At 39.8% G+C, this 22,856-nt stretch overlaps 1 protein-coding gene across 5 annotated transcripts in view; it reads right to left on the bottom strand.

Annotated features, from left to right (window-relative positions):
* The window catches only part of NEK7 (NIMA related kinase 7), a 166,005-nt gene extending 148,352 nt beyond the window's left edge, over positions 1 to 17,653 (bottom strand). For 4 of the 5 annotated variants that reach the window (XM_036121902.2, XM_036121919.2, XM_036121948.2 and 1 more), the window contains exon 1: positions 17,390 to 17,653. The gene's annotated coding sequence lies outside the window, so the exon portion shown is untranslated. The remainder of the gene's footprint in view (positions 1 to 17,389) is intronic. The other variant, XM_036121911.2, reaches the window with a different exon arrangement.
* Between the last annotated feature and the right edge of the window lie 5,203 nt (positions 17,654 to 22,856).

The raw sequence follows: 22,856 nt of genomic DNA, 5'->3' as shown, positions 1-22,856 counted from the left end.
CTAATTAATTCAAACTTACATGAGCATCTACTTCTGAATAATTAAAAACTAGCTATCCTCCCTAGGTCTCAGTTTACTTCCCTCTAAAGGAGGTTCATAATAAGCACATAGCACGTGATGACAGAGCAAGGTCTCAAATCCTTATCTTAGAGTAACAAATGGGAACTCTTCTATGGCAAACAAATAGTTGGAAGAATAAAATATTAATGCTTCTCACAAGTGTTAAGTGGTATACAAATGCAAGATAGTATTATCTTTTCCGTTTATCTTTACAGAAGAATCTCCCTAAGAGGATGTTAAAGACCTACTCAGCCATTTCCAAGAACTTTGCCCAAAAAGCTTTTCATAGACTTTCTGTTTGTTTAGTTTAACTGCTGGCAAACGAGGCCGTTACAAACAATAAATTTTCCCTTATATTTCTGCCATGTCATTCAGTTACTCACATAGCAACAACTAACCCCTGGCAAAAGCACGTGATTACTAAGCTAACCATTCAGTTGTAACACTAGAAAAATCATGGCAACCGAACGATACCATCCATAGCAAAAGACTGACACACATAAAGAGCTATGATAAATAGGTTGGATCCATCTTCCCAACCTGATTATAAAAAGCATCCTACTGAATTCAATAATTCATAGTAGTGAATTCTGTCATAACAAAGCTGAGAAGGCCCTATGGAATAGGCTAGTAGTTGGAAATGCCTTCATTTCTGTGAATTATTTCTTGTGAGGTCATTTGTTTTAACAGACTTTGGTCTGTACCAAGCACTCACTAACCAAAAACTCATCACAAAAAAATTAAAAACACTTCTCATTTAAATAAAATAAAGGGAAATTTTAATAGATTTTTTCAGAATTAACACATCCTTATTTCAAAAAGCTTATTAATTGCTGTTTATTCATGTTTTTTTCACATACCTACTCTATTAGACACTGTTCCTTGCACTTATTCCTGAATTTCCAAAATCCTCTTTTCTTTACATACTACAGTTTATAGGAACCATAAAATAGTTTTAAAAAGATCTATCAATTATTTCTTTTGATGGTCCTACAAACTAAACAGGTAAACTGACACCTAGAACTAAGTAGCAAAATAATGACCCCAACGCAGGTCCTCTGATGCCCTCTCCAGGGAACTTTTTCACTCAATCCACACCCAGACCCTCACAACGTTCTTGAGATCTGAGTCAGTCATAACAACAGAGTCCGTCTAATGGATAATTAGGTTAGTAGGACATAATCAATGTTTAACAAAACAAAGCTAGTGTGTTACTTTACTTCTGGGAAAACTCCTGCCTTTTCCCTCTTCCTGCGCCCCTCCTCTCCACTCAAAAAAAAACACAAAACAAAAAAAACTGTATCTCTGAATTTTCTTCATCTCTTTTTCACTGTGCACAGACTTCCAATGCAAACCAAATTAAGAGAAAATTAAGAAAGGAGGAGAAAAAGCAAGTACGTAAAAGCCATTCACTCATAGGTTACACAAAACTGTCTTTTTTTTTTTTTTTTAAGGTTTTATGTATTTAATCAATAGAGAGAGAGACAGCGAAATAGGGAACACAAGCAGGAGGAGTGGGAGAGGGAGAAGCAGGCTTCCTGCGGAGCAGGGAGCCCAATGTGGGACTCAGTCCCAGGACCCTGGGATCATGACCTGAGCCAAAGGCAGTCCCTTAACCAACTGAGCCACCTAGGCGCCCCTGTCCTAACTTTTAATAAAAATATTTTTCAATGTACTTACTTATAAGGTAAATCATGGTTATATTTTATACTTCAAAATTGGCCTTCTAAGAAACTAAATGCAGTTGCTGCTATTTTTGTTCTTGATATCACAGAACTGAACTCGTCTTTAAACGGATTATACAAAGTTAACCAAGGCAGCTGCTAAGCAAACTTTCTCACCAAACTCTGCCAAGTTATTTCAACCCTGACCTACACTATCCTGCAATCCCTCTCCTGATCTTTTTCACAGACCACAAAATCATGCCAAACTGTGTGCGTGTGTCTTTTAACATACACGAACAGATACTACAAACAAACGTACTTTCTCTGGCACACTTACTATGTGAAACTATGATTTTAGGGAGATACTATCCAAAGAATAAAGACTGTTATTTTAAATTAGCAGTAGGAATAACAAACATAATGTTGTTTGCTCATCAGAAGCTATCTGGGATGTTATATGACAGACTTTAAATATAAATAACTCATAAAAAAATTGCAAATCGAGTTAATAGTGATTACAGACTTACAAACACTAAAATAGTTATATATAATTGATGAGATCTATCTAAATTTTATTTTCAGAAACCTTCTGAATATGTGAAAATCCATTTCTCTAAAGAATAAAATCTTAGAAAGACAGCATAGAGTAAGAGGCTTTAAAAGCACAGTTTTATTAAGGATGTAAATGGCATTATTTGAGTTTTCCCAAGAAAATGTCTTACATAGTATATACTTAGAGCTAAAGTCAGACAGCAACACATGAGTTAACTTTTAGTTACTTTCAATATTCGTTGAGTATTTACCTTCTTTTAAGTGAGCAAGGATGAACAGGACCCCTGACACACCTTCTCTAAACAGACTTACCCGCTACCACACATAACCCGCTGCCCCTCTCTACTGATGACACCAGAGCTCTACACCAGGCCAGACTTTGCTGCTGAGCTCAAGCTCCATATAACCAATTGCCTAGATAGGGTCACTTGTATATCCCACAAACAGCCCAAACTCAACATGAGAGGCCTCCTCCTCCCACCACACTCGGTCAGTTTTGATGAATGTAGTGTCAATGAGAACTGAACACGTTATTCTCTACCTCTGCTTAAACAACAGGACTGAATTTTAAGCTGATCTGGTTAAGATTTCTTTTTTGTTTTTCATCAGCATTAGGCACTATGACAACTTTATCTATAACTAAAGCAAAACGTATTCCCTTGTATCTTAGAGTACTTCAACTCTCACTTTCCCTAGCCAACAAGTAGAAATTTATACCATTTGATAGCCATGTGATTTGCAGGTACTCTGCATGGGAAGATCTATATGATTATCTCAACACTAAAATGACATGTAAAGGCCAGCTGCAAACACATTTTGTAAATACATGAGAAGGCTTCTAAAACCATACTGGGACAAAGTTTGTTCTTCCTAACTCTCATGATCATACTACTACTGCTTATTAAAGACTATAAAGAGAGTCAAAATTGCAAAAGAATTAGAAAATATGCCAATAAAAAAGGAAGACTATACCTCTTCACATTTAGTGAGAGCCATCTATATATACCCATGCCCTCAATGAGGCAAGAAATACCATGGCATAAATAAAATGTCCTAAGAATCTTCAAGAAAGTTAAGTCTCTAATTTCTTTATTTCATCCTTTTTAGTAAAAAGCCACAGCTACTCAAAGGTGGGGGTGAGTGGAGTAGGGAGAAAAAGGTGCTAGAACTGGTGCTAGAACCATCATCTACTCGGGCCCCCTGCCAAAACTGTGGGCTCTCCTCGACTCCTCCTCTCTCTTATCTACTCCAACTCATTCACTGGGTCAAGTTTTGAGCACAACCGACGTGTCTACTACAGCTGCTGGGAATACAAAAAGGATTCAGGCAATTTGGATCCCTCAAGTTATTCCCAGGAGAGACAGAAAAAAGCAGACTTTTACAGCCCACGGAAGCAAGTATTCTGACAGACACCATCCCAGGGAACTGCTACAAGAGCTGGCAAGAGAGATGCCTAAGCAGGCTGTCAGGTCAGCAAGGCTTTGCAAAGGAGACACTGGAAGTGGGTTCTAACGAATGTGTGGGGGCTACACAGGCAAAAAAGAGGGCGGACACTCCTGACTAAGAGCAGGGAGCGACGAAGGAACCACAAGTAGCGCGGTAAGACAGGAGCGTCAGAGACAGCAGGGGCAAGAGCCAAGGCCCAAATCATAGTTTTAAGAGACTAAGGGATTGGAAAATTATTCCAAAGATAGTAAGTGAAGGATGTTAAGCAAGGAAAAAACCAAAAATAAAAAACAAAACAACAACAAAAAACCTAGAAGTGGGTAGAAGGTATTGAGGGTGGTTCTTTAAAAAAATAAAAAAATAAATTTAAAAAAAAAAGCATAAACAGATTGAATAAGGACATAAATACATAAATAAATTTAACCCCATACTAAATTTTAAAAGGGAAAAAAAGAAAGCAGATACTGCAATAGGCTCTGTTTATAAAGAATAAAATAACACTTTCTTGGTAAATTTAAAGTATACTGTACTATCACCAGAGCCTGGATTTTCAAGTCTAAACTTAATTTTTTCATACATCCCTTAACACATTTTCTTAATACATTTTTAACACATTTTCTTAATACGTTTTTTAACAAATCTACCTAAGGCTGCCTTTATAATAATCTTGATTCAATTCTGACACTAGTTCCTGATCTCTGGTCACCTAAAAACCGATAAAAAGATATCAAAGACCTATAGCTTTTATTGCTATTACAACCAAAAGTTGAAAACATAAAGGTACAAATAACTCTTTACAATCGTATTACAGGAGAGGAGGGGGCCAGTCTTCTTAGTATTGTATGTGGGGCTTTCATAATGCAGTATCTGGGTATTTTTCCAGGCTCATTTCCTACGTGCTTCTTCATTAATTCACGAATATACACTGTATCTTTGGCCCACTTGGCACAGGCCTTTTTGTAAGTACTTTAAATGTTTTTTTTTTAAATAATTATTGACATTGTGATTGTTCTTTTAAACTTCAGCAATGAAAGCTATGAAAAGATACTAAATAAAATATATCTATTTTGAAGCAGAACAACCTTTCTCTAGGTCAGCATTTGATGACACAAATCAAAGGATAACCTTCATCAATTCCCAATTAGTAGTTATTCTTAAGAGGGGAATAATTTCCAGTAGTAAGCTAGTTACTTCTTTATTTAACTCAGTTCAGCGTTTTCCTCATGAGGGGCCTGTCAGAACATCAAAACGGGATTCATTTGGCAAATACAGTCAGCAATTTTTTGGGCAGAGAGACGTTGCTACCCCTTTATAAAAAGCCAGGCCACTGAACTTGAACAAGGAATGGGCTTGCCTCTAAGCAAGGGAAATATAAGGATACTTAGTAAACGGCTTAGTAAATCAGCCTCAAATCAATTTAATCTGACCGCTGATCCTGTTTTAACCTCACGTCCTAATTCCAAGAACTTAGTTCTTTGCTCTTTGTTGCCCGAGCCTCTAACTTGTACCTAATTGCCAAACTTACCTCTGCCTTGACTCCATAACTCTTCTCATTTCCACCAACTTCATGTCTGGCATCTCTATCCATTTTTCCTAGTCCTGGTTCCCATGTCATCCTATTCTGAGATCTGCCAGAACTTAAAATTCAGAATTCAGATACCAAACCCAGACTCTCAAACTAGATCTCTGAATATCCCAACATTTACCACTGACTGATCAACCTTTATCTATATCACATAGTAAGACCTTCCTCATAATATGCCCTACGGGCCCTGCAGAGACATGCACCTCGCCGTCATCACAGACTTCCCTGAAACCAACTGCTCAGTTGTTCTGGACATTCTTTCACTCTAGGATCTGCCCAGACCTTCTGCCCCATATCCTCACTAGGAGGCAGTCACCTGTCATTCCCTGAATGGCTAGTTCTGACAAAAATGGTCCTAGGCCCTGCAGGAAACACTAATATGTACAGGACATGATTCACACCTTCCAGAAGCTTATATTCCAGGAAGGAAGTTAAGACAAGTAACTACAGGGAGAGCCAATAGGTACCAGAGGCTTAAAAGAAGCAGAAGGATTTCTACTAGGGCAAACCCTTAAGGGATGAAGATTATTTTAATATAGTGAGATTGAATAGCTGAAGCAAAGAGAATAGGCATTAAAAGAAGTGAGAAAAGCATAAAGATAAAGCAGTGAAGCCAGAAAGGGTACAAATTTTTTTTTTTTTTAAGATTTTATTTATTTGACAGAGAGAGACACAGCGAGAGAGGGAACACAAGCAGGGGGAGTGGGAGAGGGAGAATCAGGCTTCCCGCCGAGCAGGGAGCCCGATGCGGGGCTCGATCCCAGGACCCTGGGACCATGACCTGAGCCAAAGGCAGACGCTTAACAACTGAGCCACCCAGGCGCCCCGAAAGGGTACAAAATTTAACCAAAAAAAAAAAAAGTAAGTGGTCAGACATGACTAAAATATAGAAAAGTATAAAGAAGTAAATCTAGAAAGATAGGTCAGGGTCAGGCTGAAAGCAGAGGTTCCAATGCATAGCCATTAAAAATAATTGAGCCAGGCAATATGATGCAGCATTTGGTCATTCTTGTGCTCCTATATTCTGTGATTAATAAAAACTGAAATATTTTTAAAAGCATAAAGCTAGATCTTTGTTTGTTTTCTTTATTACTCACTTCCAGCTACCTAGCAACAATCCCCAAATTTCTCTTTCTTCAACCCATGAATTGGCGGGACCCAGTAGGAAAATGGGGAGAATAAAGAACAAATGGAAAAAGAAGAACCATAAAGTGAACAGAATCACAGAATCATTCATCTTACAAATGCTGGAGATCCCCAGAGATCAAATGGTCTGTCCCTCAGCTTTCAGGCATGTATGTCTTCCAATTTCAGAGAAACTTCATCTCATTGTGAAACTAAGTTTAACATCAAACCCCATCCAATCCACTGGATCATCTTCTGAACAGCATATGCAAATACCCAACAAAGTTCACAAAAAAAAATAAAAATGGGCATTCATGTCTTACTGTGGAAATACTGACATTCAAAAGATGACAACCCAACACATGAACAAAAAAGGCCTAGGAATCGTAGTAGCACTGCCTTATCCGGGACCACACACCCAACATATACCCTAAGTCAACATCATCAGGGCATCGTTAACAGTCCCGGCTCCATTTTATTATCTGAACCATTCATCACATTACCAATGCTCTCTCCTAGGCCAGACACTCAACTCTTAAACTGAGTTGTGTAAATATTAATTTAGCTTACACTAAGAGCTGGACTCTGTGCTTGGCATCTGAAAAGATATAAAAATGAACCTGGACTTAATCCAGGACTTCAATACCTTCTTTATCGAGCTGCCTCTTCTTATTATTTGAAAAAAGATAGGGATAGAAATGGTCATAAACAACAAGGGCCTGAACTGATTTGATGAACTCCAAATTAAGAAAAAGGCATTAAAAAACACTGGTAGAAAGTAGTTTTTAAATGACCAAGCATATCTTAAATGAACGAATGAATGTGATTGACCAAGGAGGCTTTCTTGAATAAAGAACACAACTTGCATGCAAAGATCTGTATCTAATGACAAGGAGGGAAGTTAGAAGCAACTCAAGTACCAGAGACACTTGTTATCAATGGAAATAAGATAGTCATGGAAAAAGGAACAGGTTACTCATCATGATGTTCTTGAATACTTTCCAGCATGGCTAGATATGCAAGACATCAAAGCTTGGTACAGCCAAGCCCAGAAACAAGACTGAGAACTACAGGTGGAAGTAAGGTAATGGTGACTAGAAGCAAAATCTCTAGGTGCAGGCAAAGGGCTTTTAGCCTTAAGCAAAAAGCAAACCATCTCAGAGGTAAGGGAAGTGGTAAGCTTTCACACCTAGCTGAGAAAAATACCGTAGAAATGCCAAAAATGGTGACAACAGCATACACTGTAAGCAGTACATTAACAAGGGACCACTTGTTGGGATAGGACGAAAACTAACACTTAGATGTAGTATTTTCTTTTACTTGTTCGAAGTGGAATTTTCTCTTCTGTTATTACTTCAATTGTTGTTTATAAGATATTTATACTTTATCTAAATGATTTTAATTGATTTATAACCATCATTTCAGCAACACCTATGCCCTGTTTGAGCTGAGACACAGGTTACACATGCTGGAAGAATCTAATTATTAGATATAAACTGCTCCAAAGGGCTGCACACCCCAGGCCAAAAATGTTAGCAATAGGAATGGGCTCTCATTATAAATAAATTTTTTTTATTATGTTCAGTTAGCCAGCATATAGTACATCATGTTTTTGTTGGAGTGTTCAACGATTTATTAGTTGCGTATAACACCCACTGCTCATCCCAACACATGCCCTCCTAAATATTTTTTTAATTAAAAAGTATTTTTTTAAAAGACCACGTGTCATTTCTTAGTATGGCCTGAGGAACACCTGCATTAGGATCACCTGCAGTACTTATTTTAAACGTAGGTTCCCATCACAGACCAGTGGCTTTCCAAATCTGTGTTTATTATAAAAATCATCTGGGATACTTGTGTTTTATTTTTTTAAAGATTTAATTTTTAAGCAATCTCTACACCCAACATGGGGCTCAAACTTACAACCCTGAAAGCAAGAGTTACATGCTCTACCAACTATCCAGCCAGGCACCCTAGGGTACTTGTTTTTAAATGCCAATGCTCATACTTATCAGATCAGAATCTCTGACACAGACATTCTGAGGACCACAGTTTGAGAAACATAGTAATAGGACAAATGCTTTGAAAATACAACCTATCTTGGTGGTAGCAAAAAAGCCACCCATATATTCTTGAACAGCTATACAAATTTTGTAAATCATCTTCAGTGTACAAATAGATGTAACTATTTCAAGGAATCATGAAATAAATCCTTTAGGATTCATGTGATTAATCTCTAATCATTCTGCTTTGTAAAGCAGAATTTTCACTGAAACAGGGAACGTATATAATAAACAAACTGAGAACCAACTTCTAAGAGAGGGGCATGGCTACAGAAGTAAAGGAAACAGAGCCAATCATGATCTTTGAATCACAGCAAGAGAAGGTATTAGAGGGAGAAACTGGTCAGTGGCATTGCCGAACATTTCAGGCATATATACATGAAGCAATGGGGGCACACAAGTTATTTTCAATATACCAAAATGACAAACAACATGAAGGCTGGCTTTTATGAGTCAAGGTGTCTAACATAATGAAATATGTATTTATGAAATATTGACCATACGACCAATCATGAACTTTCTAGCCTTTACTGTCTTATGAACTGCCTCTAATTAAGTGCTCCTTCCTGGGACTGGCCTCCATAATGGTAATTTCTTGTCCCACTTGGATCCTATTAAATAGTGAGGATATAGCAATCCACCCTACTGTTCATCATTTTAGAGGCAAAAGAAATACTTCACCCCTGCACAATCAGGTACTCAAATATTTGCTGACTTAAATCAAGGCCCTGATACGGGCAATCAGAGGTACACTGTCATCACTCCATCAGCAAGTCTTTATTGAGCATGTACCATGAACACAGCAAGATTCTGCTAATTCAGGAGAAGTGAAAAAAAAGAAGAAAAAAATCACTGTGCCTACCATCAAAAACATTACAAAGGTAACACAAGGCAATATTGACTATTATGGAATCTAGCAGAGTGTATATTAGCAAGTTTACATCCTTGGATTTTAGTTTATTCTTATTATAAGAATAAGTTTATTTTTATTACTCTCACAATAAATGAAAAGGTCAGTTTAGATAATTTATAAGTTTCCTTCCAGTTCTGAAAATAACTGATTTAGTGAATCATACACTTAGGTCTCCTAAGGGAAACTACAAGACGATAACAGTGAATGGAAAACTTGAGTTTGGAACAGCTGTTTTGTGGTAGCAATAGAACACTAAGTACAGGGGTGCCTGGGTGGTTCAACTGGTTGAAAGGCTGACTCTTGATTTCGGCTCAAGTCATGATCTCAGAGTTATAAGACAGAGCCCCGCATCGAACCCCACATCAGGCCTGCATCTGCTGCATCAGGCTCCACACTCAGCGGGGAGTCTGCCTGAGATTCTCTCCTTCTCCCTCTGCCCCCTCCCCCCATTTATGTGCACATGAGCTCTCTCTCTCTGAAATAAATAAAATCTTTTTTTTAAAAGATTTTATTTATTTACTTGACAGAGAGAGAGAGTGAGAGAGGGAACACAAGCAGGGGGAGAGGAAGAGGGAGAAGCAGGCCTCCCACTGAGCAGGGAGCTCGATGTGGGGCTCGATCCCAGGACCCTGGGATTATGACCTGAGCCGAAGGCAGACACTTAACAACTGAGCCACCCAGGTGCCCCAAATAAGTCAAATCTTTAAAAAAAAAAAAAATACTAACAGCAGATTACATATGTACAGGATAACCTGGGTGCCTTTATCTCTTAAATATAATTTCTGCACAATCCTAAAATTCTGTTCAGAACAGAAAGATCAGAAATCTATAATCTGTATGCTAAAGAATCTGAAAGAAAAAGTATAGATTTAGCTTATTAAACTTTAAGTGTAAGAGTGACTGCTGTCCTTAAAAGAAGAGGAGAGACGCATACAGAGACACATAGGAAGACTGCCATGTGACAGAAGCAGAGATTGAAGTGATATATGTCTAAAGCCAAGGAACATCAAGGAATGCCGCCAACACCAGAAGCAGAGAAAGCATGGAATACATTCTCCCCAGAGCCTTCAAAGACAGCATGGCCGTGTGGACATCTTGATTTCTAATTTCTGGCCTTTGGAACTACGAAAGAAGAAAATTATGTTGTATTAAGCCACTCAGTTTGTGGTAATTTGTTGGGGCAGCCCTAGGAAACTAATAGAGGGGTTAAGAGCCAGTGCCCAGAGCATCCATTTCCTGGACCACGACAGTCAGAGTATGGTTCTGGGGACACCAAAATAGCAGCATCTTCCTTATTGTGGCCATGTCTTCATCAGGACAGCGACTGTGTACTCTCACACTGGCAGCTTTATGATCATGGATGAGGCAGCAACTCCCTTGGTGGCCTGGTATTGGGAAACTTTGCAGAAGATGGAACTCCACCCCCACCCCGTGCCCCACAACCCTCAAATACTGTTAAATACAGTGTAATAAATTCCTTTATAAAAACAAAGAATGATTACAGGATAGGAGAACTGCTTAATAAAATACAACTCTTTATCAACAGCTAGTATTTGAAACACTCAAGGTCATAAAATGATAAAGCGAAGTTGAAAACATGCCATTCAACAATGAAAATATTTATCAAATGTAGAAACCGTATTAAAACTTTACTTTAGATATATGTTGAAGATGTTAAAAAATGCCAGTTTTTACTGAATACATTCCCTGCCACTATACTATCCTTAATGTGTTCTAACACCAAAGACTATAAAGAAAACAAAAGAAGTTAATAAGAAACTGAGAATAAAACATCAGTTTTTTCCCATAAATTCAATCCATCAATAAGCATTCTTCCTGTCTATCTTTCAATTTACTTGTATTTGTTAAGTAACAAACCATGCCTGGAAATAAACTGTTTGGATAAGGTCATGCCATTTGCCTTAAAAAAATTACCTACTGTCCAGTTCTGGGAGTCTTTTGTTTTGTTTTGTTTTGTTTAAAGATTTTATTTTTTGACAGAGAGAGACATAGCGAGAGCAGGAACACAAGCATGGGGAGTGGGAAAGGGAGAAGCAGGCTTCCCGCAGAGCAGGGAGCCCGATGTGGGACTCGATCCCAGGACCCTGGGATCATGACCTGAGCCGAAGGCAGACGCTTAACAACTGAGCCACCCAGGCGCCCCAGTTCTGGGAGTCTTTAAGACAGTATGCAAACATATCACAGTATTTTACTATGTGGTCCACAGTTATATATAAAAAGCAATGGAAGATTTGCAATTCCTTACCTTTTAGAAGTACAATAACTTTTCTAAACAAATCTATTCAATTTTCCCAATCATAATGTAATAGAGAATATGTGGCTTTGTTATGGTTACAACCACAACAAAAATTACATTAATCTGCCAGGTAAATATGAGAATATGAGGAAAATATTCTAATGATTAAAAAAAAGCAAAACTGTAAGACTATTAGAAATAATATTTTTAGTTTTGCCATTTTTACTTAGTATTTAAGGATCTCTTTACAACTCCCATTTTTTACTGTCCAAAATATAACCCCCCCAAGCCTCTTGTGTTTTTCCTGTCTGAGGAACCAAGGATTAATGCCTTCTCCCCATACTCCAAAAAACATAAAAACATGAACTCAAACAATGGGAACCACTAAATTATGAATATGGAAATCACAGGGCAAAGAGGAAGAAGAATTCAAGCAGAGAAGGGAGAAATGGCATAGAGCTAGGTAGGAGCCTGATCAGACAAAGCTGGGCCCCAGCAGAATGGGCAACAGGGCCTGTCATCAGAAAAACTGAGAACAGCAGATGCGTTTCCTACCGCTGAACGTCCTAAAAACAGAAATAGGTGATATGAAACTAACACTTAGAGCCTACTGTGGTATTTTTACAAAGATGTTTTCATTTATTCCTCAAAGCAATCTTACCTGAGCTGAGAAAACTATAGTCCCAACAAATCAAGTAACTCAACCAAGGAGACAAACCTGGGCTTAGTCTTTTTCATGATAAACACAGAAAATGATATTTGTGCACAGGGTCTGATAAAGAGGCTCGTTGTAGCTGGTGGCAACTAGCCTGGTAGCTGTGAATGCCCCGGGTGCTACCTGACCACGCTGAGAGTCAAATATTTTGGCACACCCAGAACCCACTCCTGGCCAGGGCTAGGAAACTCTACTGAGTGATGTCAAAACTGCTGCATTTTCCATTCCATTCTCAGGCTTCTCAGTAGCTGCACCCAGGTAAGCCTACAGCCAATTCTTCAAACAAAGGGAGGAGGTACCCCACACATCCCCAGGCTACACACACCCTGACTGCAGGCCCTCCCACAAACACAAGCCCTTTCCAGTATTTTTTTTTTTTTTAATTAGGGGAAAAAGTCTTCTATAAAAGACTTTTTTCTTTAAAAAAAAAAAAAATCTGCCCACCCTCTTGCTCATGACAGAAACTTCTAAAAGAAACAAAGGCGGTCATTCCAATAGGTTTAAAATGAAAACTATGAGTTAAAGAAACACACCAAAATATATTTATATTAGTGTTATCTGTCAATCAAGCAAAGATTAAATATATGACATCAGATTTCATCTTGGTTTAGTAAGGAAGAAGCTAGACAGGTTACACATTCATTCAATGTCACAGGATGGGTGTGGGACCCCCAAGGAGCAAAGAATGGTAGAAAACCCTGAAAAGGTAGATAAATCTAAAAGAGGTTCATATACTTATGAAGTCTCTGAGATGAAACACAAAATTGGGATATGAATAAGTGGCATTATTCTTAGGGGACTGGGAAAGATCAAGAGATTGTCACAAATGTCTAAAACCAAAAAAGGCCAGGGACACCGGGGTTGCTTGGTTGGTTAAGCCTCTGACTCTTGATCGCAGCTCAGGTCTTGATCTTAGTTCAGCTCTTGATCTCAGGGTTGTGAGTTCAAGAAACAAAAAAGGCTATAAAATACTGCTGTGGAAAATCCACATCAAGTCAAGCATCAATGGCCCAGAATCATATTTAGATCTTTGGTATTATCTTCTAAAGCTGGGGTGGGCCTCCAACCTATTTGTATAAATAAAGCTTTATTGGAACACAGCCATGACCACCTGTTCAGGTACTGGCCATGACTACAATGATAGAGACTATATGGCTCACAAAGCCAGAAATATTTACTATCTGGCCCTTTACAGAGAAAGTTTACTAACCCCTGTTCTATACAAAAGCAGCCTGGAATGAAAAAGTTACCCTCAACTACTTACTTACACTGATTATCAACAGAAGACCAGTGGCAAGATTTACAGAACGGTCTACTTTCATTAAGTAAGAGAAAACATTTATTTCTAAAATTTTATAGACCAATTAAGTAAGTTCCGTTCATTTATACACTGTTTTGATTAACCCTGGATAGCTATTACAAAACAACTCATTGTAAGCACATTATATAAACAGTATAGCAGAGCAGTTATTTTGACAAAGGTTAAAAAAAGTTTTCTTGCACAAGAAAATTAAGAAATGCTTCATGATCATCTGTCCTTCTCATTCCCACCGCTCACTAAAAACCATGAAATACATTCTTTCAGTGTTTTCATCAGAATGAAAAAAATATTTTATATAGATATATAATGTATCATACAGAGATAATCAAGCTATTAGTCACCAAAAGAGGAATAAGCAATTTAGAAGTTTTATAACTCTAAGAGTGAATCGTTCTACATTAGTTTTACATATATTTAAAAATTCTCAACTGCCATTATATCCTGCAAATAAATACATTTCATTACAATTATATAACCAAATGTTACTCATCTATATTCCCTATAAAAATGAGGGGAGGAGGAATTAAACTAAAATAATCAAAAGGATGAAGAAACACTTCTTAAAACATCTAGCTATATATTTATGGAACTGTCAATAAAGTAACTGTTGATAAAACAATTCAGAGCAAACAATAATCATATATGTCATTTCCAAGATACCCTCAAGTATTATACTAAGTATCCTACCATGTTTTATGCATACTGTACTAACTATCTGAAGGGACAAATATTTTAATTGAAGGAAACCAGGAATGTGGACAGAGTGCAACTTTGTGCAACTGCAGCTACACTGCAAATGTTTTAAATACCAAAGCCTATTTAAAAAAAAAAAAAATCAAAGGAAACAAAACCTGAAAGGAATTTTGCAACTTATTATCTAATTAAGCAACTTCTTTTCCAAAGTTGCATTTACGTTATCACTATCCTCTCCTGTCCAGATACGCTGGCTACGTTAGTAACACTTCAGAGATGCATTTTAAAACATGAGACAGTTTGGTTCCAGAAACTCAGTAAAAGTCTCTAATGATATCTCAGACCACATATTTAAGTGAAAAAAAGAAATCTACATTTCGGTAAAGGCACAACAGATGAGAAGAAAAGAATACCTAAATTATGGCGATAAATCAGAGCCCAAAACTGTCTATTGGAAGGAAGGTGAAGGGGAGGGAAGTATGAGGTTAAATACTTACTTACACAAACTGAAAACTGCGCTTTCGGTCATTTAAAACGACAATTTTGATTTTTATTATTGGGGTATGTTATTATACTGGCCTTAAATCTCCCCTCCTCCACCAGTATGTTGCCATCATACCAGACGTGCTTTCCTCCTTCTTGGAGTAAGTGCTGTTTTATTGGGCTGGGAAAGAGCTCTGGAAATTGTCCAGCCAGGAAAACGTCTAAGTGGGAAAAGGAATGGAGGGTGCTACAGGTATGATCTTCATAAATAAACCTAAATACTAGTTTCAAGTATAGAATAAATCTGCACTCAAGTTACGCTCTTCACTTTTTAAATTGATAAAGATTTTTACGGTGGCAAGATTCCCATGTATTGTGGAAAAGCTTAACAATTTAGTTTCTGATATTCCTTGGTTTTCGTTTACAGAAAATTTCAGAGTAAAACTCCATCCACCTGGACATTTAGTTCGCTGACCACCTTCGTTTCTTATCAACTATAAAGCTTCAAATGCAGTGGTGAGTTCAAGATGTAGCTCAATTATGAAACGAGACGGGCATGAGGAGTCAGAAGAAACTGGAACCTCCTCCCCTTTATTTTTACGTATTTCTCATCCCGCACACTGGAGTCCTCCACCAGCCATCCTTCGAGGAGAAACTTTCTCTCCCTCCTCCAAGCCTAGGGCCGAAGTAGGAAGTACCCGCCCTCCCGAGCAGGGAACCGCAGTGCCCTCGCCGCTCATTGGCTGCGGAGGCCGTCAGTGCTGCAGAGGGCGGGGCCTCCCGGCTGAGAGCAAACTCTCAGGCCCGCACTTCGCCGAGGGTCCGGGGAATCTCCACCCCAGAAAAAGCAGCCAGCGTCCACTAGGGGTTCCTTCTCCTCCTTTTTATTTTGCGGGCCCTCCTCTCAACGTCCCCATATAGTTTCTGCCCGTTTGACTCCTCCACGCGGCAATTTTTCAAAGCTCCAACATCTCATCCCCACCCCAGCAAGCTCCAGTCTAGGACCAAACAGAAAGATGCTGCGGTTTTAGGAGTGAAGCAAGCTGTGGACTGGATCTCCCAAGGGTAGCAGAGGATTCCTTCCTCTGGAAATGATATAATTGCTTAAGTTTTCTGTTAACTGTTGTAAGTGCACTGGCCTTCGCCAAGTATTAAAGCCAGAAATACTCGGTGTCCATTCAGTAAGAGTTGCCACAAAGTATTACAGGGTTAGTTGAATCTCTTGTTGAATTATCCACCGTTTTCAGTGTTTTGTCCGGTTGCCCCTAATACTATGCCATTCTTCGACCACACCCGCAACAGCTCAAGCTCCTATACAGATTTACCACACACGCATTCTGTACTTTATCTTGTAAAGCAACCTGACAAGACACACTGCTGTTGTCTACAGGGAGTGTGCATACTTCTTGAAACTACAAACTCTTTGGAGGAAGAATTAGGAACAATGGTGCTAGTTATGATAGGTACACAAGGCTCTACAAACTATGCGCATTCAATTCTTTCAACAGCATCCTTATGATCAGTAGTCAGAGGAGGAAAATCATTTCGTTTTTGTAATGCTTTCAGACTTTCAGTTCCGTCACCAGAACTGCTCAAGGATGGGAGATAACCTACTGTAAAATAAGTATATTTTTAGTATTTACCCCTAATAAGGACTACAGCTATGAGAGAACACGATTTATGTGTTTGACACATCATCTCCCGAGGCCTGCAGTACACAGGAAAGAGGCAACAAGAGTTCTTTAGATCTCACTGCAGCATCCTCTAGGTTGTGTTGCTTCCTGACACTATCCTAGGGCAATGTGGTCTTCTCATTTTTCTTTTTTGCGGTCCCCTTCGTCTCTCTGACTTTGGCCTCAATTCTCAGTGTATTTATTTTCCATTGCCACCATCACCATCTCTATTGCCTTGCAATCTCCCTCACATTTGCTAATCCTGACAGGGTCCCACGAAAGCCCATTCTCCAACAGGTCGGCCATCCTCCCTGTACTTCTCAAGCCACTTCAGCTTCTCCCTTAGCTTCACGGCTCCCACCACCCACTCTCTCCAGTGAACTTCACTCCTCTGAAGTCTGGCTGCGGCCGAATCCTGACAGCTGGGCCTAACCAATCCGTGAGGGATAAATAACCGACGCCGCCAATGAGCAGCAGCCGGGGGGTGGGAGGCGGGACTTCGCCTAAGTTCCTCGGGTCCTGAAACCAAAGACCTGTTGCCGCCGCCGCGGTGGCCGCGGAGTTTCTTAGTTACCGCGGCACCCACGGCAGCCTCGGGCCGCCAAAGCCCGTGCCAGGCACCAAGTTCCTGCCGCCCGCTCCCGCCACTGCCAACGAACCGGACCGAAACCCCCACCCAGCTCGAGCGCGGCGCACCCCGCCCCACCTCCCCCGGCGCGGGGATCCCGGAGGCCGCCCCGCGCCCTCCCGGCCTCCGCCTCTCCGCCCGGCTCCCGCAGGCAGCCCCACCCGGCCCGGGCCACCGGGCCCGGGAGCCCGAGACCCCCGCAGCCACTCACCAGGAAGTTGGGAGTTTTCCGTTCTCCTGTCCGCGAGGGACCCGGGGCGGGCGGGCGGCTCGGCCAGGCGGCCCCGCGGAAAGGCCCGCTGGGCCGGGGGCTGTGGCTGCGAGGCCGGGAGCCGATCGCCACCTCCCGCCGCGCCGCCCCCGCGGACGCTGCAGGCGCGGGCCCCCACCCTGCGCAAGGCGAGACGCGTCCCGAGTGCGAGCCTAGTGGCGGCCCATCCTCCCGCAACTCCCGCTCCTCCTCCGGCGGCCGCCGCTGTCAGGAGTGTAAACATCCCGGCATCCCCGAGGAGAGGGGCGGGGCGGGCGTCGGCCCCTCCCCGCTCCCGGAGCCCCGCGCCGCCGGTCCGGCCGGCTGCGCGTCGGGGCTGCCCGCGGGCCCCGCACGGCACTCTGCGAGTGCAGGGAGCCCCGTCACCTCCCCGATGCAGCCGAAGCCGTTCTGGGGGGCCCCTCCGGCATGTGGCTCCCTGTTGTCAGACCCAGCGCGGCGTGGAGTGCGTCGATCTGCCCCCTGAGCCCCATTCCCCTCCTTTGCGCCAACTTTCCTCTGGGCTGGGGTGGGCTGCTTTTTGAGAACTTGTCTTTTCCTCACTTGCATTTGAATGCCCCCACTTTCAAGCTGTAAGCTCAACTGGTGACGTCCCCTTTCTTCTGGATCACAGCGTTTTGATCCCATCCTCTCTTACTAGGTGGTTTGAACTACCTCTGCGCGAAGCACACCTTACATTAAAGTAAGAGTCCTAGTTACCGTTCTAAGGAATGAAAAAAAGTCAAGATCTCAAGAGGAGATGTTGATTCTGTTGGCTCAAGAAGTAATAAATGTACTAGTACCATTCTAAGGTACAACAGTTACCAAGATACAAAGTCCTTGCTATCATGGAGCTTACATTGTAGTAGAAAGGCAATAATCATCATCATAAGCCAGTAAATACATACTATGTCAGATGGTGATTCATACAAAAATAAAGCAGGGTAAGGAGACAGGGAAGGGAGCATGCTGTTTGAAATACATTTATCTGGGAAGGCCTCTCTGACATTTGAGCAAAGACTTGAAGGAAGTGAGAAAATGAGCCATGTGTCTGTCTAGGAGTAAAGCATTCGACACAGAAGGAACAGCAATGCAAAGACCCTGAGTGGAAGTGGGCTTGGCATGTGTGAGGAATAGCCAAGAGATAAGTGCGGCTAAAATCCAGAAGCAAAGGGAGTGCACTAGCAGATGTGATCAGAAGAGGGGATGGGGTACAGGAAGGGGACAAATGTAGAACCTTGTTAAGTTTTAGAATTTATTCTGGATGAAATGGAGAGTCCTTGGAGGAGTGAACAAATCAGACTCGGTTTAGGATATAATAGCAGCACTGTGGAGAATAGACTGCAAGTTAAGAACAACTAGAAGAGGAGATTATTCTAAAAGTCAGGTGAAAGATATTGATAACTTAGAACATTGTGCATATAGTGGAGGTAATAAGAATGGTCAGATTGCAGATATATTTCTAAGATTTGCCAGTGGGTTGGATGTGGGGTAAGAAAGGAGGCAAAGATGAAGCCAATGAAGTTGGTATTTGAACTAGATCATTCTGTCACATCACAACAAATTAAAATCAGTCTGTCAAATAAGAAAAGTGTCACCTGAGTCATACACAAGCACACCTTGCAGGAAAAAGAACCAGATATTCCCAGGGTGAAGACATTTCAACGTGAAATGGTACAGGAAGTACGATTAAAGGTTTTGGGGGGTTTTGTTTATATTTTACTATCTTTTGCACCACCTTTTAAAAAAATGTAGATAGACTGATAGATAATAAAACATCCCAGTTTAAATAAATTTCAGATTCATCTATAGACCAGATACTTCATTGGCGTGAGGAAAACTTACATACCTTATGAACACTGATAGGCAAATAAATCAAAATGAGCTCCCAAAGCCTAGTAGCCACAAAGACTTTGTCTAAGAAATATCCTGTTAGTGGCTCTATGGTGCCCAAAGTACTGAAATCACCTGCATGTGTCCTCTTCTTTCACCTTAAAGGACTACAGAGCTACAGCTATATAGTAGTAAAGTGTTTTAAAAGTTGTTAAGACTGTCAGAAATGAATCCACTGCACTTTCTCATTGTGACTTTTTATTGCCCTGTGTGGACATAAGGGAGGGTTGCCCCAGCCACTGGCCCTTGGCCTGGAGCAAATGCTAATGGAAAAACTGAGATCTGGCCAAAGAGGCTCCTCTGGCCCTGGGGATCATTACAGCAGAGCCTAGCTTTAACTGCTTTTCTATTCATCTCCCGCCAACCTTGCTCCAAAAATGCTGTCTGGCTCCATGAAACGCATTAATTACAGTCTTTTCTATGAGCTGTGTTTATACCTAATTACCACACAATACATACCATTAACTATCAGGTTAACTTTGCTGTAAATGATATTTGATTATGTCACTTAAAGCCTGTCAGCTTACACCAAGGCTTCCTATTTTATTATTCATACAGCTTCACTGGCCCCACACAATTTAAAATAAAAATTAAATGTAGAATTGATTACCAAAACCATTTTTATCCATAGTCTAAACCAGACCAGATGTTATATACCATGTTCATTGTAAATGCAACTTCTCTGTAAGGAGAGAAGCTTGCTAGGAAAAAAAAAAAAAAAAAGTGTTTTCCCAATGAAGGATGGTGAAGTAATATTAAAAATAATTTTCCTTTGAAAAAGATCCTAGCCACTGGGGTAGACCAGAAATGTCTAGTCTTCTTGACTCACAAACATAGTGCTGGCAACAGGTGTACTTAAAAAGCTACTAGTGATATTGGCAGTCACTGAACTTGGCAGCTAAATGGTGATGAGGCTTAGTCAAGCTGTTGAAATGTCTGGACTGAACTGGGCCAAGAGGAGGAAGTCCAAGTGCAGACTGCAGACAACCCAAGGGAGATCACTTTTCTCTAGTCCTGGCTGTGGTCACTGTACAGTGTCTGAAAATAAATCTTTATCTTTCTTTGAAAACACTCATGAAAAATATTAGAAAGCTACTTTTTCACCCTGACAGCCCCTCGCATTTAATTTTTAGTGGATCACATAGATGAGCTTCCCATGAAAACAATAAAATCAGCCTTCATTTTATTCTCACGCCAAATCCCTAGAGCTCAAATTCACAGAAAGGCAACTCTGCTGTCCCTAGCATCTAGTTATGGTATTTTGAGAATATGGTTCATAGTTTAAAATTGTGGCATACTTATGGTGGCTTTTTCCTGGCTATTTTTGTCATAGTTACAAAACGGGGGAAACATTTTCAATACACTATATGCATATTTTTAAAATATATACTCTTAAAATGGAGGGAAATGTAGTAGTTTATACTGCTTGCAAAATAGGGAAGAAACAGTACCACTGGTAGTTCATGTTTATATTACAATTTTCTTTGTTTAACAGAATCCAGTTGAATTTATGCGTTTTGTCTCTTACTATAAAAGCCAAAAGGCCAATATGCAGTGGGCCAAAAGTCAAAGCAATGAAGGAACTATATTCAAAAATCACTTCCCTTTCACACTTGTACACTCTACCCTTGACGTGGAGCCAAACAGTGAGTCCGTTTCACAGGACACACTCTCCTCAACAATGGTAGCGTTTTCACAGAGCATTCACGAGCTCCTCTTTATTCTCTATGTTCATAGAGAGTTGTGGTGATACAGCAATCAAACCCCAAAGATAATTTTTAAAAGTACAGGTTTCTCTGGAATATTTTGTGTGCATGCATCTACCTGAGAAAGGGATGTTACAAATACTCTGGGATTTCACAAAGCTGAATGGATAGGTCTAGAAGAGGTCTACCTAATTTCTGCCTCCCTCTACATCTTCTGACTCATCAAGTCCTCTTTTGTGCTGTTCGCTTAATCTTGGGATGCACCAAATCCATTCAGGTTGGAACAACTGGAGCAATTTTCTATTTACTAAATAGGAAAAAAAAAAATGGCAAATAATAAGTATTTCTGTTTACTTTTAGTATTCCTGCATGGTTAAATTGAGAGAACACTCTCAGGCTATAGATCCAAAAGCACATCCTAACAATGTCAACACAAGAGGTGAAAAGTTGCAGTCACTATTGTGTTCACCTTTCTAACCCTCTTTGCTCATACTTCAGCCTTTCTTGCTCAAAACATACATCTCTTCATCTTTTTTTTTTTCCAACTGTTCTATTTAATGTCCTAAGTGTACTTTAAAATACTTCAGTAATTATGTCTTAAGCAGTTCAATTGCACTGTTAATGTTCAATCTATTTGGAAATACAGGATGTGAGTAAAACCAGATTGGGGATCTTGCCACATCAAACTCAAAGATATACTCAAAGCCAGCTCTTACTGTCTTTATGACAATAAGCCTAGTTAATCATAAACAGCCTCAATATCCTCCATAATTCTGCTACTGAATTCACTGTTGGGTGAAATTCAAATTATGGGGACATTTTATTTCTTTAATAACTCTGTCATATCAACTTTTCCATCTAAAAGTTAGCATTATGTAGAGGAAGGAGTACCTAGAACAACACTTTGCAGGATAAAACAGGATCATTTTCAAAGCTTGAGAATTTGGGGGCAAAAATCAGAGATGTGCTTAAAAATTAATGAAGTGCCTGTTTTCAAAGTCAGGGCAAAAACCTTTAAATTCATAAACCATTCAAGTACTAAAGAAGGCAAGCCAATATTTACCTATGGATTTATGGGCTAATCCATTCTTTGAAACTGTGGGAGAGGACTAACAGTGGACTGTCACCCATGGAAACTGCAAACAGTCCTAACTGGACAATATTGTTACATTTGCTCATCAGTGTTATTTAATTATTTATTATTTATTTATTTATTTATCTATTTATTTATTTGAGAGAAAGAGGGAGAGAGCAGGCAGTGGTGAGAGGCAGAGGGAGAGGGAGAGAGAATCCCAAGCAGACTCCACACTGAGCCCAGAAACCCTGTCTTGGGGCTCATCTCGCAACCCCAAGATCATGACCTGAGCTGAAATCAAGAGTCAGACGCTTAACCAGCTGAGCCACCCAGGTGCCTCTCATCAGTGTTATTTATTGTTACATAGCTAACAGGTTCATGTAATCTGAACTTTTAAATTGTTTTTAAGTTATTCATATATAAATATATGATTATTTTTGAATATAAGTTAATTATTTTTAAAGTTATTTCAAAAGCTTATTTTAAAGTTGTATACACATTTAAAATTTATTTAAAGGTTTTATATATGTAAATAACTTTTAAAAATAATTTTAAAGTATATAAATACACACACACACACACACAATGTATAGTTTGGGCAAACAAAGTATGCAACTATTTAAAATTCTGTTGTTTTTCTTTGTTCTTTCCTTGCTCAAATTGAAAGATAAAAATAATCATCATTTTTCTGAAGACAAATGCATAATAAAAGTATTCCTTATGTTCTAAATTAAATGAAATTAATACTTTATCA

Source organism: Halichoerus grypus, chromosome 7 (assembly GCF_964656455.1).
Source record: "Halichoerus grypus chromosome 7, mHalGry1.hap1.1, whole genome shotgun sequence".
Taxonomy (NCBI): domain Eukaryota; kingdom Metazoa; phylum Chordata; class Mammalia; order Carnivora; family Phocidae; genus Halichoerus; species Halichoerus grypus.
This window is presented reverse-complemented; position numbering and strand designations above follow the sequence as displayed.